The 19,665-nt window shown below is 39.3% G+C and overlaps 1 protein-coding gene across 1 annotated transcript in view; it reads right to left on the reverse strand.

Moving 5' to 3' along the window:
• KBTBD2 (kelch repeat and BTB domain containing 2) overlaps positions 1-19,665 on the reverse strand; it is a 73,355-nt gene that overhangs the window by 51,937 nt on the left and 1,753 nt on the right. The window contains exon 3 of the mRNA XM_049768964.1: positions 13,699-13,794. The gene's annotated coding sequence lies outside the window, so the exon portion shown is untranslated. The remainder of the gene's footprint in view (positions 1-13,698; positions 13,795-19,665) is intronic.

The raw sequence follows: 19,665 nt of genomic DNA on the forward strand, positions 1-19,665 counted from the left end.
CAGCTGTGTGTGACCACAAAACAAAAACAAAAACAAGAAAGAAAAAAAAAAGCAAAGCAAAATTAACAGTATTATACATAAATATACAGATAAATTGATTTATGTTTTATATTCAGTAATGACTATTTGAACTATTATATTAGGATGTGACCTTCAGCTTATAGTGATAAAAAATAAATGACATAAGGCTAAAAATAAAAAGAAAGTAGAGGAGAAAGGAGAAGGAATTCCCCATGTGGGGAGAAAGTTGGCATAGGACTAAATTCACAATAAGATACTTCAAGTTATTTTGTACTCATTTTAGCTTATCCCTGGGATCACTCTTTTCTTGAAGAATAATAATTGTATTTAAACTATAGCAGCAGACTGTTTGAACCATATAACAAAATTTATACTTTATCAAAAGATTTTCTATGTCTGCCTCACTTACATGTGTTGGGGGATCCTTTGCAGGGCCTTAAGTTCCTAATTCACATATTTGGCAAATAAGTGAATGAAGAGAAATCCTCACATCACAATCCTGGAAGGATTGGGGAATGTGGGTCTAGAAGCAATACCAACACAGGAAATAATCCACACCAAGTTAGATGAAACAGGTTAAAAAATTTCCACCACAATCTAGCTGCAAACAGAATAAGCTGGAGGACAGGTAAATTGTAGAAGAGGACCCAGAATCCTCTCTGACCATGGTCTTTATTGGGAAGAGTAGGATCACCCCATGGGTAGAGAACAGGCAGGGATAGGGGATAATTCAGAAGTTCTACTGGCCAGGTGGAATAAACATGCAAATAAGAAGCCCTCCTGATTAGAGAGAAGACCAAAACTGGTTATTCCAACAAGTGAAGTTTATTCCCCCCACAGACAGAAAGACAAATTCTTTATAATGATAAGGCTCACTATGAAGTATTGTTTTGTTTTGTTTTGTTTTTGGTTTTTGGGTCTCACCCGGCTGTGCTCAGGGGTTACTCCTGGCTCCATGCTCAGAAATTGCTCCTGGCAAGCACGGGGGACCATATGGGACGCCGGGATTCGAACCGATGACCTTCTGCATGAAAGGCAAAATGCCTTACCTCCATGCTATCTCTCCGGCCCCATGAAGTATTGTTGATTCATACTTCTTCAGTAAAAAGTTTAAATGGAAAAAGACTTAAAAATGAAATCTAGAGGTCTGAGTCCTAACTTTATTGTTACAGATGTTTTTGGGATATGTTAGTCAAATTAGTTTTACTCCAATATCATCTTTAACTAGGCCGATGGAGAATAGAACTTTCTTTTTTAAAATTTCTTGAATTTTCCATTGCTGATTCTTTGTTCCTTGGTGACAGTAAGTCTGGGTCAGGGCAGGAACAGGGAGATTCCCATCCTAATTTCCTCCACCAAGCTCAAAAGGGGCCCCCTTTCCAGCCTTCCCTCAATAATCTTCTGGGTTCCAGTACCATTACTGTTCATCTGCCCTTTGGGGCCAGCCAGGTTTGTGTCCAGGAGGGAATAGGGAACCTCACATTTTAACCCCTTCCACCAAATGCAAATGGGGCTGTCCTTTTGGGTCTTTTCCCAGCCAACTCCTGGGTCGATATTGAAACCCCTTTCCTTCCCATCAGTCCTCCTTTTTACAAACAAGTCATTTCAGGGCCGGAGAGATAGCATGGAGGTAAGGCATTTGCCTTTCATGCAGAAGGATGGTGGTTCGAATCCCAACATCCCATATGGTCCCCTGTGCCTGCCAGGGGCAATTTCTGAGCATAGAGGCAGGAGTAACCCCTGAGCGCTGCCAGTTGTGACCCAAAAATAAACCAACCAACCAAAAAAAACAAATAAGTCATTTCAATTTATATCATAGATTTCCTGGCAGATTAGATTTAGCACTTTTTTACTTAAAAGAATACACAGCTCCAAGACCAGCTGAACAAATCAATTAGCATGCAATATTTTTACCATATTTAGACAACCTTGATAGTTTAGAAAAATAACCTCAAAGAAGATATACCTTGAGTCAAATTTCATACAAACAATTCAATATATCACTTTTTTAAACACTGATACTCCAATATTCTAAACCACTAAATGCAAAAATTAATGAGGAAGCTAAAGAAGACATCTACTGGGGGGATTATGGAGAGAAATTCTTTCAAATCTCCAAGTCCACCCAAATGCCTGAACCTTATAGATGAGGACCTAAAATGGCTTAGCAGTGAAAATCAAGGAGTAACTAGCCTGCAAAATTAGGAGATCTAGGGGCTGGAGCAATGGCACAACGGTAGGGCATTTGCCTTGCACACAGCTGACCCAGAATGAATCGCGGTTCAATCCCCAGGCATCCCATAAGGTCCCCCAAGTCAGGAGCGATTTCTGATCACATAGCCAGGAGTAACCCCTGAGCGTCACTGGATGTGCCCCCCCAATAATTAAGAGATCTATAGATGAACAATTCAACCAACTCAAAGAAGAACTCTCAGAAGATGAGAGAATTCATACAAAGGAAACTCAAGTAACTAAAAAACTTGTTAGCAAGCCATAATAGTAGAATTACATAGGTGGAGAATCACATAGATAAACTTGAAGACAAATTACAAGCCAGCACTGATAAAGATGTCTAAAAAGAGAAAGACAAAACCATACAAGAATATGTAAGGTACTTAATGAACAAAGACAAGAGAAATAATCTCTGAGTTATAGAAATTTTAGAAGGGGATGAAAATGGGAAAGGGGAAGAACAAGTAGTGAGGGATATAATAGCAGAAAACTTCCCCACCCTGGGGAAAGAGGTTTCTCTACAAATCCAAGAGGTAAAAAGAGTGCCAAACAAAATAGACCATAACAGTACAACACCAAGACACTTAGTAATCCAAATGGTAAACAAAGAGAAATATCGACTCTTTAAAGCAGTAAGGGAGAAAAAAAAGTCTCAAGTATAAAGGAAACAACCTAAGATTCAAACCAGATCTTCCATTAAGACAATCCAGGCAAGAAAAGAATGGAATGACATATTCAAACTGCTGAATAAAAAAAACTTTCAACCTAGAGTTCACTACCCAGCAAAACTCCCATTTACATGGGAGGGAGGGTTGAAGACATTCTCAGATATAAAAAAAAAACCTCGCAATATTTGTGCTAACCAAAATGACCCTCAATGACCTATTTAAAAGAGCAATTACACAAACCAATTCCCCAATTGTAACAACAACCCTTTACAATATAATGGCAGAACAGCCCTTTCTGTCAATAGATTCCTTAAATGTCAATGGATTAAACTCTCCCATCAAGAACAGATAAGGCTGTTTAGATTGAGCATGTGTCCAATTAACTGCTCTTTATGCCCTTTAACTGCTCTTTATAGATGTCTATAATAATGTTCTAATGATTTTATTCACTGAAACAAATGTAGAATGTGTTTGGAAGTCATGGACTCCCACTACAGTGTTTGCTATAAGTAGTTTTAATGTCTTAATTTTACTATGTCTATAATAACTCTATAATAACTCTTTTATCTTTTTGTCCACAGTGGTACTTGGAACCTGAGGGATTAATTCAATACATTACCAAGATTGTAAGATTATTGGCCAATCTCTGCTGAAAGTTGACACTGTCTGGGGCCGGGCGGTGGCGCTGGAGGTAAGGTGCCTGCCTTACCTGCGCTAGCCTAGGAGACGGACCGCGGTTCGATCCCCCGGCATCCCATATGGTCCCCCAAGCCAGGAGCGACTTCTGAGCGCATAGCCAGGAGTAACCCCTGAGCGTTACCGGGTGTGGCCCAAAAACCAAAAAAAAAAAAAGAAAGTTGACACTGTCCAAAAAAGATGCTTGCATATCACGTAGAGTCTTAGATTCTCAACCTATTGAGATGGTCACCAGATACAAAACAACCCATGGATTTTCCAGAGAAAGAGATTCTTTTGATCTCAGAACACAACAGTTTTGATTTTTTTTTAAGTTTTGATTTTGTTTTGTTATTAAACAGAAGGTACGTATAGCAAAGCCTGTCTAAACAGATGCTGGTCTGGTGAGAACCAGAACCTCCTAAAGGTTGTAAAGCATTTACACCAATTTAAAAGAGTACATTTTACCGTTTTCCCTCCTAATGACAAAGCAGCAATCACCTCTTGAAGGAGAGGGATCCATAGAAAATTTATAGCATTCATCACCAGTCTATGGTAGAGTCAATATATTTAAGGACCTAATTTAGATAACATCCACTGCTAACCTGAATTCAGGAAAAGGACACTACAACATGTCCCTACAGGCAGAGATACAGAAGACTCACAATAATTTGTACCTTCTGGAGCCAGAAAACTAGTACAGTGGGTAATATGCTGGCCTTGCATGAGTCTGATCCAGGTTTAGCCTCCCAAAAACAGAATTTTTACTTCCTGAAGACCCAGAATCTAATAGTGTTAATTGAGTGTTCAGGCAGAAGTGTTTCCTTTTAGGTTGGTCTAACAATTAAAATTTAAATTAAAATTAAATTGGTCTAAACAATTAAAAAAAGGCAGATGAACAGGTATTTCATAAAAATAGAAATATGAAATTCAAGGTATAATCAGGCATTTGAGACACTCATGTGCTATCCTGAACTAAGGAGGGGGATAGGGCCCTACTTGGAGAGGGGCAGAATGGCAAGTAAGTCTTCAGATTAAAAGTTAAGTGGCCAGAGTGATAGCACAGCAGGTAGGGTGTTTACTTTGCATGCTGTGACCTGGGTTCAATCTCCGGAATCCTATATGGTCTCCAAGCCTGCCAGAATTGAGTCCTGAACATTGCTGGGTATGGCCCTCAAAAAACAAACAAAAAATTATATAATAGGCAGAAGGCTTTTCCTATGTCTGCTGACCTTGTTTGTGTACTTTATAATATAATTATGCCACAGAATCAATCCAATAATTTGGAGACATCAGTGCCATCTGTAGTTTCTGTCTCTTTAATGGATTCCCTTCATTTTATTTCTTTTGGAGTGTTCAACTCTTAAAAATGTGTAAGGACTGTTAAAATATTTTACTTTTTTGTTGTTGTTGTTGTTTTGGCCAAACCTGGTGACGCTCAGGGGTTACTCCTGGCTATGCACTCAGAAATTGCTTCTGGCTTGGGAGACCATATGGGATGCTGGGGATCCAACTACTGTCTGTCGTAGGCTAGCATGCAAGGCAGACACCTTATGGCTTACTCAGCCATTCAGGTCCCTTACCATTTTTTTTTAAGGTAGGAGAACTTTCGAAGTCCAAAGAAGAGAAAAAAAAATCAAAGTGGCACAATGTTTCAACTTCAACAGAAAATAATTTTAGCATAAATATACTTTTGATTTTCCTTTGTTGCTTGTTTTCATATTGTAACAATGAAACTATACTTTTTTAAATTTAACAAATGAAGTTAATGAATGGAATTGAGTTTACTCTTTAGAACTGAATATTTATAAAAAGAATCCATACTGTTTTTCATACAATTCTTTATTAAATCCATGTGATACTGACCAAATAGTGTGACTAAGATTTTCATCTCTAAGGATAATTAAGGTCATTTCTTAGAACTTATGAAATATCATAAGTATATTTTTTTTGCATTTATCTAACTTTATACTTAGCAATTTAACGGTTTCAGAAATATTTTACCAATTATTGTTCTAATAGTCTGTTACTCTTATATCATAATATATGAAATTTATAAGCAATTCAAACTCACTGCAACACACTATAGCAATGATCTGGAATGATATCCCAACTTCCCTTGCCTCATTATTTTATCTTGATATTTTCTTTTTTTTGTTTTTGGCTACACCCAGTGACATTCAGGGTCACTCTTGGCTATGTGCTCAGAAATCGCTCCTGGCTTGGGGGACCATATGGGATGCCAGGGGATCTAACCACGGTCAGTCCTAGGCTAGTGCGCACAAGGCAGAAAGATGCTTTACAGCTTGCACTACTGCTCCGGCCCCTATCTTAATATTTTCTAATCTATAGGTTTAATTGTAAAGTTGGCCATCACCAACACTTTGCAGTGAAAGTGGTAAAATATACAATAAACATGTGAGACAGCAAGGAAACATATTTAGACAGCCTTCACCCTTCCTGTAACTCATGAAGACTTGCCTCTTACTTTTTCTCTTCCATTGCATGTTCAAATTTACCTGACTTCAGCCAATTTCTCAGATATTCAGAGGATTCAGTCTATAGTGTCTAAGTCTTCATTCACATGTGAGTCACTGGTCTGAGAAGGCAGAATTATTCTTGAAATACCACAGGTTTCATCCATACTTCCGCATCCCACATTGTGTAGCTATTATATTCCTTTATTATAATCAGAAAAACCCTGATTCATAGGGAATGGAAGCAGAGACTTTATAGGCCGCTCAGTGTTGGGAAAAGACTATCCCTTTTGCAATTTAGTTCCCAGTTCCTGGTGTTCACATTAGTCATTAGTTCACAATATATCTTTTTCTTTTCTTTTCTTTTTTTTTTGGGTCACACCTGGCAGCACTCAGGGGTTACTCCTGGCTCTGTGCTCAGAAATCAATTGCTCCTGGCAGGCACGGGGACCATATGGGATGTCATGATTCAAACCACCATCCGTCCTGGATCAACTGTGTGCAAACTGCTGTGCTCTCTCTTAAGTCCCTTCACAGCATATTCTAAGTGTACTGCACCTCATAGAATCCGATCTCTCCTAGAGTTGAGATCAGGTTTTCCAAAGTAATGGGCATTTTTTAAGACCACTGAATTCTGCAAGCAGCCCACTGCCTTACTCTTCATGACAAAGAGAAGCCAGTGTTTGTATGGGATATCATTAAACAACACAAAAGCAGGCTGTCAGTATGTGAAAGATGCTGGCAGAAGTTTGGGGGAAACAAAGCAGATTCATTTGTAGCCTATGTCCTTTCCCAGGAAGAACAGATGACTCTAATCAGAGAGGACAAATGTATCCTCCTTTGCCACTAGGTACTGCCTGGGCTACTCTGGATGTTCACTTGTCTAGTTGCTCACACTGTCAACCGTGAGGATAAATGAATGTCAGGTCAGCCCTGGGAAAGAAAGCCATGTGGTAGAGGCCACCAAGCGTAGACACAGACATTCCCACCTACCACTGTGATGGTTCCGTGCATTAATCTATTAAGCAAGTTCTGGGTGGAACACACTGAGGTAATCCTGCTGTACAAAGTGAGCCTGAAGCACCCTCCACATCTCAGAAGGAAAGACTGGCTGCTGTGAAAATGACACCAGGGAGCCCAATCCTAGGTGTGATGGGAGGTGGGTGGAAGAAACAGAAGAAAGAGGCATTGGAAAGACAAGGGTGGAAACTCCAGAGTTGTAGCCTTTCAAGGCCCAGGGGAGTAGAGAACAGAGAAGTATGTAGGCATATATGCCCCTGGCCCAGCAGAAATCAAGAGCAAAGGAGCTGACTGACAATCAGGAAAGCATTATTCTACTCTCCTATTCCATACCTTTGGAATCTGTACTGCCACTGTGTTGACAACTAATAAATATGAGACCGTCAAGTGAGAGATATAACAGTGGGGCAAGCACACACACAAATTCTTTCCTAGCTTGCCAACATCAGAAGCTGGCTCCCACTGACACAGCAAGACAGCCACTGTCTCTAGGTTTTTCTGGAGCAACTATAGTAGTCAAAAATAAGACCACAGCACCACCTGCTGGAAGTAAAAAGCATATATAACTATTTCTACATTCCTGATTTGAGACTAAACAAAAAAGAAAATTTTTTCTTTGTTTTTTGGTCATACCAGGCTGCGCTCAGGGGTTACTCCAGGCTCTATACTCAGAAATCGGTCCTGGCAGGCTCAGGGGACCATGTGGGATGCCGAGATTTGAACCACCGTCCTTCAATATGCAAGGCTCTACCAATGCTCTACCTCCATGCTATCTCTCCGGCCCCTCCAAGAGAAACTTTTGTGAAAGGTAGTAGGCAAGCTTTCTCAAAATGGAAAGATTGAGAAATATATCACTTGTGTTTTCAAAATAAAAGTGATACTATGAGGTATAGGCCAATTACTTCAGAAAGAAAATGTGGAAATTTATAACATTAAGCATAGAATTCAATTTAGCAACTAAGAAGAATCTGAGGAGACTGAAGAAATTGTATAGTGGGTAGGACTCTTACCTTGCACATATCCAAGCAGGGTTTAATTCCTGGAACCCCAAATAATCCCCTGATACCACCAGGATAAAGTTCTGGTGTACAGTCAGGTATAACCCCTGAGCATTGCTGGATATGGTTCAAAAATAAAGTATCAGAGAGGACAATAAGGTAGAAGGCAAGGTACTTGCCTTGCACATGACCAACCTGGTTTTTTTTTTGGGGGGGCCACACCCGGCAGTGCTCAGGGGTTACTCCTGTCTGCTCAGAAATAGCTCCTGGCAGGCACGGGGGACCATATGGGACACCGGGATTTGAACCAACCACCTTAGGTCCTGGATCAGCTGCTTGCAAGGCAAACACCGCTGTGCTATCTCTCCGGGCCCCCGACCTGGGTTTTATCATCATCACCACATAAAATCCTTTGAGCACCACAGCCCTGAGCACTGCCAGGTATGAACCTTTCTCAACTCCATAAAATGAATTTCTAAGTTGCTGAGCTATTTCCAATAGCCAAGATCTGAAAACGACCCAAATTTATAATACCACAAGAGTGGATAAGAACTTATGGCAGTAATGTTGAAATGGGAATTTTTTTTTGTGGTTTTTGGATCACACCCGGCAGTGCTCAGGGTTTTTTTCTGGCTCTATACTCAGAAATTGCTCCTGGCAGGCACGGGGGACCAGATGGGACGCCAGGATTTGAACCGATGACCTTCTGCATGAAAGGTAAACACCTTACCTCCATGCTATCTCTCCGGCCCCTGAAATGGGAATTTTTCACACTACTTATAACAATACAACTCAACTATAAGATGATTATATCTTGCCTTTTTTAAAATATGCATGAAATTAGGTTAAGCAAAATAAGGAGAAGAATAAATTCCAGATTATCTCTCATATAAAGAAAAAAAAGGAGGGGCTAGAGTGGTAGGACGTTTGCCTTGAATGGGGCTGATCTAGGACAGACCTGAGTTTAATCCTTGGTGTCCCATATGGTTCCCTGAGCCAGGAGCGATTTCTGAGCCCAGGAGCAACCCCTGTACATCACAGGGTGTGGCCCCAAAAGCAAAATAAATAAATAAAAAGAAAAAATTAACAGCATCTAATAACAAATCTTGGATTTTGATTACAGAACATATACCTAAAGTCTTCTCTCTACAATCAACATGGACAAAACAAAGACATAAATGAACTCAGAGGTAGAACACATTTATGTGTGAAGCTCTCTTATCCCTGGCATACATACAAAAAATCAAACAGAAAGCCACACAAATCAACAAAACAACCCAGTTACATATACCTTTGGCACTGAAAAACCAAATTAGTGGTTTCCTGATCAAAGGAGGAAGAGAAGTAGGTAAATTGGGTAAAAATGAATAATTGTAAGATAACTGTACTGGACTTTTAGTGGTGAACTTACTGTAGTTATAAAAATGCTATTTTATAATGTTGAACATCTAAAACATAAATCCATATTACTGTTTAATTTTTGCCCTAGTGGTCACCCCATCTATGATCAGGGCTTAACCCTGGCTCTGTACTCAGGGATCACTATTGGTAAATTTCACTATTGGTAAATATGAAGGCATTCAAGAAATAAATAAGAAAAATCAGCTGAGGTGTGTGAGATCAGTGGGTACAGCCATAGGCAGTGGTTAGAGATTGGTTCTGCAAAAAACATGCCTAGTATATTTGCTAGTTTTCTACAATACCTGAATTTTCATATTTTCTGCTCCTGTTGAAATATTGCTGACTCTGATTTTTTTCTTGAATATCATGTACAAATTACTATTTGAAAGGAAAGGAATCACAGAGAATGAACCTACTTAAATAGATAAATATATAAGATACCTAATTATACATGTTATGTGAGATTTTATGTATGTATAATACACATGAAAAATTGTGAAAAGTAAATAAAGTCAATGATCTGTATAAAACTACACATCCAGAAATTGTCAAATTCAAAACTGAAATTAGGCTTAAAAGGTTCCAGTTTAATATTTTACTCCATTATTATCTTCTATCTTGTCTTTAGTCTAAATTTAGGGTTAAGAAACCTAATGAGGGCCTGGAGAGATAGCACAGCTGCGTTTGCCTTGCAAGCAGCCGATCTAGGACCTAAGCTGGTTGGTTCGAATCCCAGTCTCCCATATGGTCCCTGTGCCTGCCAGGACCTATTTCTGAGCAGACAGCCAGGAGTAACCCCTGAGCACCACCGGGTGTGGCCCAAAAACCAAAACCAAACCAAAACAAAACAAAACAAAACAAAACAAAACAAAAAACCTAATGAGGGCCCGGAGAGATAGCACAGGCATTTGCCTTGCAAGCAGCTGATCCAGGACCAAAGGTCGTTGGTTCGAATCCCGGTGTCCCATATGGTCCCCCGTGCCTGCCAGGAGCTATTTCTGAGCAGACAGCCAGGAGTAACCCCTGAGCATCGCCGGGTGTGGACCAAAAACCAAAAAAATAAACAAACAAACAAAAAAACATATGGAATGTTAGGTATAGAAACTCAGTCAGCCGTGCAAAAGGCAAATAGCCTACCCACTTTGCTCTCTCTCTGGATCCTTGGGCTCCATTCTTAAATCTCAGTCACTTTTTTATATTCCCTAACACGTGAACATATATGTTAACCTCAATGAAAGTTTCCGTGTTGGTGGGAATGTAAGTTGATGTTCAGTCAGTTTAGTTTGCATATCCTTATGTCCAGAAATTCTACTTGGGGTTTATTTGTAGTTAGATGCACAGCACAGCTGAAACAGAGCACAGAAACAAATAAAAAATAACTTGAAAACAATTATGAGTTTTTTGATATTGGAATATTCCTACAATTTATGATACTTATAATTAAAGAAATAGTTTAAGACAATTTAAAAATTAGGATTCATGTTCATATGTGGATTGGATAAGTCAGTATTTAAGGTTTGTAGAAATGAATAGTATGTGATATTTATAGGACATATTCATATATTTGTAAAAATAAACAATATGTGTTATAATATAAATGAAAGCACCTAGAAAATATCTGTAAGAACTCATGAATTTCTGGGGATTTACCTTGCATTTGGGGTGAGGGAGGTGGGGGGTTCCACCCAGTGATGTTCAGGGGTTACTTCTGACTCTGCACTCAGGAATCAATCCTGGAGACTTGGGAGACTGTATGGGACTACATGGGATGCTGTGGGGGATCAAACCTGGGTTAGCTGCCTACAAGGCAGGTGCTCTACCTGTTGTACTCAGCTTCATATTTTGTACTCTTTAATCCTGAAGATTTACACATGAATTCTTCAACTTGTGTTACTGGCCACCACCTACAGAGGGCACTGTATGCACAAGAGTCTTGTTTTCAAAAGAAGTTTCTTCCTCCAATGTTGTAATATCAAGGCTGGAAGAAGTGCATGCGCAGTGTGAGGAGCCAGGGGGCTTAGTGGTTTGGTTACGCTCCGGTCTAGGACTTGTGGCACTAAGAGCGCAGGACTGGCAGCTCGAGCACTCTTGGCCTTGGGTGGGAGGCATCTTGGCACGCACATGAGCCATTAACATCATTCTCATGACGACTGAGGTCAGGGACACAGCTTTTTGGGATATTCTCCAGCTAAAAAGAGTGGAAACCACATCAAAGAGAGGTCATATATCTGCCCTTGCTCCTTGGAGCCAAAAATTTAGGAGTCTGGCTTTAGCTCTGGAAGTTTCTTCAGGTCATTGTGTCCACAGCATTTGTGCAGGCATAGGGAGCACAGAGCTTGGCACCACTGCACTCCCAGTAGCCCAGAGGAACAGTTTTGAGTGCTTCCTGTAGGCATCATATGGTTGGACTTTTCTTTCCTGATATATCCAGCTACTGTACCTTTTTATAGTTTATGCTATTGACATTGAGAAAGATTAATGATATATAAGACTATATTGCCATTTTTGTGTATGTGTTTAGAATTGACTTGCTTGACCAAGAGCCCGTTTGTGTGTGTGTGTGTGTGTGTGTGTTTTTTTATAGGTGACCTTTCTGTACTCCTTGGATGATTGGTTTAGTTGTGACAAATACTATTTCTGTTTGTCTTAAAAAGTTCTTCTCACTCTTCAAGTTTAAAAGACACATGCAGGGTAGTGGACAGAGATCTGCAGTTTCTTCATTCAATACTTTGAAAATGTTATTTCACTCCTTTAGTTTGTAAGGTATCAGGCTGAAGGACTGTTGCTATACTTGTGTTATCCATTTATTTGTGTTTTTTTCCCTCTCTTTTTCCTTTTAAATAATTGATCTTTGGAGATTACTTTGATTACTCTGCTTTGGTTTTTTTTTTTTTTATTTACTTTGAGACTCTGTGACTCTTGAATCTGAAGGAGCATATCTCCAGAGATAAGGAAAGTGCACCAGTTCCTCTGTTTTTCCTTACTCCTTCTTCTGTGATTAGAAAGATATAATTCCTCTTGCCATCATATATCACAAACCTTACATTCTCTTCCTTTTTAAAATCTTTTATTTTCTCACTTCACCTTTGGTGTTGTTCAATAACTCTGATATTGTCCTCTGCATGTTGAACTGTTATGTTATTATGGCTGCCTATTGTATTATTTCTTTTTTAAACTTCATTCCTATGTACTCTGTGATATCTTGGATCTTTTCATTGGTGGAATTGTTCTTCCAATGACTGCCTTCTTTTCTTGGCATTACAAGGTGTATTTCTTTAAGATTTTCATGAGTGAGGCTTGAAGCTTGATTTGAGCTTGCTCACTTGAGAGGAGTAATATCTGAACACCACCAAATGAGGCTTAAATGCTCAAAAGAAGAAAATTGTTCTTTAAATTTTTTTGTTAGATCTTTATTGTGATATACAGATTCTTGATATAAAAGTGACCTTTGATTGTGAAAATATTTTCTTATGAATTTTCAAGTTGTAACTCATGTTATAGAAAGAAAAAATTTGGTAAGTATATGTTAATTTTTTCTCCAAAATATGTAAACACTAAAGTGCCAGTCAAAAAGAAGAAAAGCAGTGAGAAATGAGAAAAAGCAACAGCAAGTGTCACTATTTTTATCTGACAACCATAGAGCTTGTTTACATTCTGTAAATGGAGTAGGGAAAGCAGTTTAAGTTGACTCATCAAAGAGTAAGAATCCAGGGGCCAGAGCAGTGGCAGAGTGGTAAGGTGTCTGCCTTGCCGGTACTAGCCTAGGATAGACCTGTGGTTAGATCCCCCGGTGTCCCATGTGGTCCCCCAAGCCAGGAGCGATTTCTGAGCGCATAGCCAGTAGTAGTCCTTGAGCGTCACCGGGTATGGCCCAAACCAACCAACCAAACAAACAAACAAAAAAAAAAGAGTAAGAATCCCCTTTTATTAATTTATTTTAAAGTAATTTTTATTGTGATCAAAGTGAATTACAAGTCTTTTACAGTAATATTTAAGGTACATAGTGAAAAGAATTAGGGCCATTCCCTACCAGTGTTGTCCTCCCTCAACCCCTATTCACAGCATAGATTCCATAAGTTCCTCCTTTGCCCCTTGGACTGCTAATGTGAGAGGTCTCCTTTATGCATAGCTTGCTGTAGATTGGATATCGAAGAATCCCCTTTTAGCAAATGACTCATTTCCGTTTCTCTTAGAAATAAAGGTTACTTGCATGTGACCAGTCTAGGTACAATCCTCGTTACAACGTATGATTCCCCACGCACCACTAGGAGTGAATACTGCTGAGTACATCCACTTTTCCCCCTAAAAAAAAACAAAGAGAAGAAATAGAAATTTAACTTTTGTGTGACTTTTTTAAGCTATAATATGAAATAGGCCAGAGTAATAATACAGAAGTTTAAGGCATTTGCCATGCCTGTGGCAGACCTGGGATCAGTCCTTGGCTCTTGAGCCTACGGGAGTGACTCCTGAGGATTGTTGGGTGTGTCTCACCAATAAAAAGGAAAGAAGAAACATTTGAATCAGAGTAGAGCATAATGGCAACTTCCCTCTTTCTATTTGACACATTTTAATGATCTTCATTAGGATTGCTTTCTAAAAGCCAAACATTTCCTTTTAAAAAATTCTTTATTTATGTTTTGGGGCCACACCAGCAGCAGTCCAGGGTTATTCCTGGCTCTGTGCTCAGAAATCACTCCTGGCAGGCTCGGGGACCATGTGAGATGCTGGGGAATCAAACCCAGGTCCATCCTGGGATGGCGGCATGCAAGGCAAACGCCCTACCTGCTGTGCAATTGCTCCAGCTCCCAAACATTTCCTTTTTTAAGCTAAATAAAATTTTCAATTATAGGGGCCGGAGCAATAGCACCGTGGTAGGGCGTTTGCCTTGTACGGGGCAGATCCAGGACCAACCTAGTTCGATCCCTGACATCCAATATTCCCCAGCCAGGAGTGATTTCTGAGCACATAGCCAGGAATAACCCCTGAACATCACTGGGTGTGGCCTAAAAACCAAAATAATTTTTTTCAACTATGTATCAGTTTTGAGCTAATTAAATTGTACATAGCTATGTACAATACATAGTACATAATTTCTTTTTCTTTTTCTTTTCTTTCTTTCTTTTTTTTTTTTTTTTTTTGGTTTTGGGTCACACCCAGCAGTGCTCAGGGGGTTACTCCTGGCTTCAGGCTCAGAAATTGCTCCTGGCAGGCTTGGGGGACCATAAGGGATGCCGGGATTCAAACCAATGAGCTTCTGTATGAAAGATAAATGCCTTACCTCCATGCTATCTCTCTGGCCCCAGTACATAATTTCTGTTTCTATTTCTTACAAAGCAGAAATTTAGATATTTCTGTATCCTGAAAATTGTCTTTATACAAAAAAAAACAGCTGCATTTGGGGACTGGAGGGTTAGTATAGTAGGTAGGACATTTGTCATGCAGCTGACACAAGTTTAATACTATGTACACAGTGTGCTTCCCCTGAACCCCATCTAGAGTGATCTGTGAGCCTAGAGCCAAGAATAAGTTTTGAATACTGCATAGCATGTTCCCCCCAAAAAAGACTATTTTCTGTGATTAAGCATCCCTTTGCAGAAATTGCAGTTACTTCTCCCTGAGAAATTATATAATATTAAAGATAGATATTATAATATGATTTTCTAGAGGAAGTTTTTAAAAATATTCTTTAATTGAATCACTATTTAATAGACAGTTAATAGAAAGTTGTTCATGATTGCGGGCCGGAGAGATAGCACAGCGGTGTTTGCCTTGCAAGCAGCCGATTCAGGACCTAAGGTGGTTGGTTCGAATCCCGGTATCCCACATGGTCCCCTGTGCCTGCCAGGAGCTATTTCTGAGCAGATAGCCAGAAGTAATCCCTGAGCATAGCTGGGTGTGGCCCCAAAACAAACAACAACAACAACAAAGTTGTTCATGATTGATTTCAGTCATAAAAAAAATAAAGGGGCTGGAAAGATAGCATGGAGGTAGTGTGTTTGCCTTGCATGCAGAAGGATGGTGGTTCAAATCCCAGCATCCCATATGGTCCCCTGAGTTTGCCAAGAGCAATTTCTGAGTGTAGAGCCAGGAGTAACCCCTGAGTGCTGCTGGGTGTGACCCAAAAACTAAAAAGAAAAAAAAGAATTTCAGTCATACAATGTCCAACAACCTTCATCATTCATTTCCTATCACCAGTATCTTCAGTTTCCCTCCTGCCCTCTCTCCTGCCTGCCTCTGACATTTTCTCGAGAAAGTTTTCATAAATAGAATTAGTGTATTAATAACAGTATTTTCATGACTTACTGAAAATCGACAGGTTTTCTATTCTTCATTTGAAATTAATTACTGACACTAAAAAATGTTAAGGTTTTGGGTTTTGGGAGTCAAAGTCTGCTATGCTTGGAATTTACTCTGACTCTGTGAATAGGGATGACTGGGGTGGCAGGGAGTAGGTGGTGCTAGAATGCTCCCTGCAAAACTAGCAAACTCTTTCATAAAATTGAAGAAACAGAAACACTTCCAAATAGTTTCTATGAAGCTAACATCACCTTGATACCAAAACTAGACAGAGATGCTGCCAAAAAAGAAATTACAGACCAATATCCCTGATGAACACAGATGCAAAGATCCTCAACAAAATTCTGGCAAATAGAATACAATGCACCATCAAGAAGGTCATTCACCACGACCAAGTAGATTTCATCCCAGGAATGCAAGAATGGTTTAACATTCGTAAATCAATCAACATAATATACCATATCAACAAAAAGAAAAAAATCATGATCATATCAATAGATGCAGAAAAAGCATTCCATAAGGTCCAACACCCATTCTTTTTTTTGTTTTTATAATTTTTTATTTTTCATTATGAGAACAAAGATGCAAAGAAAGAGGACAAGGTAAAGTTATAGTGGAAGGACAATCACCCATAACATAATTCTCAGAAGTCCCCTTGCTGATATCTTAACTTTGAAATTTTAGCCAAAGAACATTAAGATAAATAAGACAGAATCCATGTACAATTACTTTGTCCCTCAAGTCCCCAGATTGTAACACATTATAATATTTCTTAACAGCACACAAGGCAATCTAAAGCCATAAAACTTACGTAACTCCTTAAACATTACAGGCATAGTATTTTTCTACATTTCCATGTACATGCATATTAGCTTAAGTTAACCTCAAATTTTAAGTGGGTTCTTTTTAAGGATTAGAGTCAAAGGAGAACAGTAAAAGTGATGTTAGAGTGGCAATTGTTGTTTGCATAGGCCCACCAAAATATGAGGGACATGGAAAGAAATAACCTTGGCCTAAATACAAAGAGACCCGACCCCTGAAGTTTCCTGGCACAAGACCAACTCTAGGCTCCAGGCAAGCTAGATCGTCCAATCCAATACATTGTCTGTAGTGCCAACACACTTTTATTTTTCACACAGTATCTGTTGTTGGTATCATGTTTCTGTATTAAATATCCTGGAATCTGCATATCTACATTGAAGTCAGGATGTGGAGCATCCTCTCCTTTCACCTCACAATCAAAGGGCAATGCAGGGAGCCCTGTCCTGTAAGCAGGTCATCCAACATCCATTCTTGATAAAAAAAAAAAAAAAAAAACCCTCAGCAAGATGGGAATGAAAGGAACTTTTCTCAATATAGTCAAGGCCATCTACCACAAGCCAATGGAAAATATTATTATCAATGGAGATAAACTAAAAGCCTTTCCCCTAAAATCTGGTACGAGACAAGGCCGCCCTCTCTCACCACTCCTATTCAACATAGTACTGGATGTACTTGCTATAGTGATTAGGCAAGAAAAAGATATCAAGGGCATCCAGGTAGGTAAGGAAGAAGTCAAGCTCTCATTGTTTGCAGATGACATGCTATATTTAGAAAACCCTAAGACTCTGCCAAAAAGCTTCTAGAAACCATAGAATCATATAGCAAAATGGCAGGCTACAAAATTGACACGCAATAATGAATGGCCTTCTTATACACTAATAATGATAGAGAAGAAATGGACATTAAGAAAACAATTCCATTCATGTTAGTGTCCCACAAACTTAAATATCTTGGGGTCAATTTAACTAAAGAGGTGAAGGACCAATACAAAGAAAACTACAAAACTCTACTTCAAGAAACAAGAGACGACACAAGGTAATGGAGACACATACTCTGCTCATGGATTGGCAGGATTAATATTAAAATGGCAATACTCTCCAAGGCATTGTACAGATTTAATGCAATACTTCTAAAGATACCCATGACATTTTTCAAGGAAGTGGATCAAACACTCCTGAAATTCATTTGGAACAATAAACACCCATGAATAGCTAAAGCACTCCTTGGGAAAGGGAATATGGTAGGCATTACTTTCCCCAATTTTAAACTGTATTACAAAGCAATAGTTATCAAAACAGCATGGTATTGGAATAAAGACAGATCCTCAGATCAGTGGAATAGACTTGAGTATTCAGACAATGTTCCCCAGACATACAATCAACTAATCTTTGATAAAGGGGCAAGAAATCCAAAATGGAGCAAGGAAAGCCTCTTCAACAAGTGGTGTTGGCACAACTGGTTAGCCACTTGCAAAACTGTGAACTCTGATTCCCATCTAACACCACACACAAAGATCAAATCCAAATGGATTAAAGACCTTGATATCAGGCTGAAACAATAAGGTATATAGAACAACACATAGGTAAAACACGATATGACATTGAGACTAAAGGCATTTTCAAGGAGGAAACAGCTCTCTCCAAACAAGTGGAAACAGAGATAAACAGATGGGATTATATTAAGCTGAGAAGCTTCTGCACCTCAAAGGAAATAGTGCCTCAGATACAAAAGCCACCTACGGAATGGGAGAAACTATTCACCTAATACCCATCAGACAAGGGGCTAATATCTAAGATATACAAATTACTGATAGAACTTAGTGAGAAAAAAAACATATAACCCCATCAAAAAATGGGGAGAAGAAATGAACAGACACTTCCTCAAAGATGAAATACAAATGGCCAAAAGACACATGAAAAAATGCTCCACGTCACTAATCATCAGGGAGATGCAAATCAAAACTACAATGAGGTACCATCTCATACCACAGAGACTGGAACACATTACAAAAAAAATAACAATCAGTGCTGGCAGGGATGTGGAGAGAAAGAAATTCTTTTCACTGCTGGTGGGAATGGCACCTAGTCCAGCCTTTATGGAAAACAATATGGAGATTCCTCAAAAAACTGGAAATTGAACTCCCATATGATGCAGCTATTCCATTCCTAGGGATATACCCTAAGAACACAAATATACAATTGAAAAGCCCTTCCTCAAATCTATATACATTGCAGCGCTATTACAATAGCCAGACTCTGGAAACAACCAAGATGCCCTTCAACAGATGAATGGCTAAAGAAACTGTGGTACATATATACAATGGAATATTTTGCAGTTGTCAGGAGAGATGAAGTCATGAAATTTTCCTATATATGGAATCTATTATGTTAAGCGAAATAAATCAGAGGGAGAAAGATAGACAGTCTCATTCATCTATGGGTTTTAAGAAAAATTAAAGACATTACTGTAATAAGGCCCAGAGACAATAGAGTTAAGGGCTGGAAGGACCGGCTCACAATTTGTACTTCACCACAAAGAGTGCACTGATGTTGCACTGGTGATGAGGGGTATTCTGTTTATAACTGAAACCCAACTACAAACATGCTTATAATCATGGTGCTTAAAGATTTATATTAAAAATAAAATAAAATAGGGGCCGGGCGGTGGCGCTAAAGGTAAGGTGCCTGCCTTGCCTGCGCTAACCTTGGACGGACCGCGGTTCGATCCCCCGGTGTCCCATATGGTCCCCCAAGCCAGGAGCAACTTCTGAGCACATAGCCAGGAGTAACCCCTGAGCGTTACTGGGTGTGGCCCAAAAACCAAAAAAAAAAAAAAAAAAAAAATAAAAAAAAAGGAAATTGCTCCTAGGTTGGGGATCATATGGGACACTGGGTATCGAACCGTGGTCCATCCTAGGTTAGGGCATGCAAGGCAAATGCCCTAATAACTGTGCTACTGCTCTAGCCCCATATGTTCAACAACTTTTTTTTTGGGGGGGGGGGCCACACCCAGTGATGCTCAGGGGTTACCCCTGGCTATGCACTCAGAAATTGC

Source organism: Suncus etruscus, chromosome 1 (genome assembly GCF_024139225.1).
Source record: "Suncus etruscus isolate mSunEtr1 chromosome 1, mSunEtr1.pri.cur, whole genome shotgun sequence".
Taxonomy (NCBI): domain Eukaryota; kingdom Metazoa; phylum Chordata; class Mammalia; order Eulipotyphla; family Soricidae; genus Suncus; species Suncus etruscus.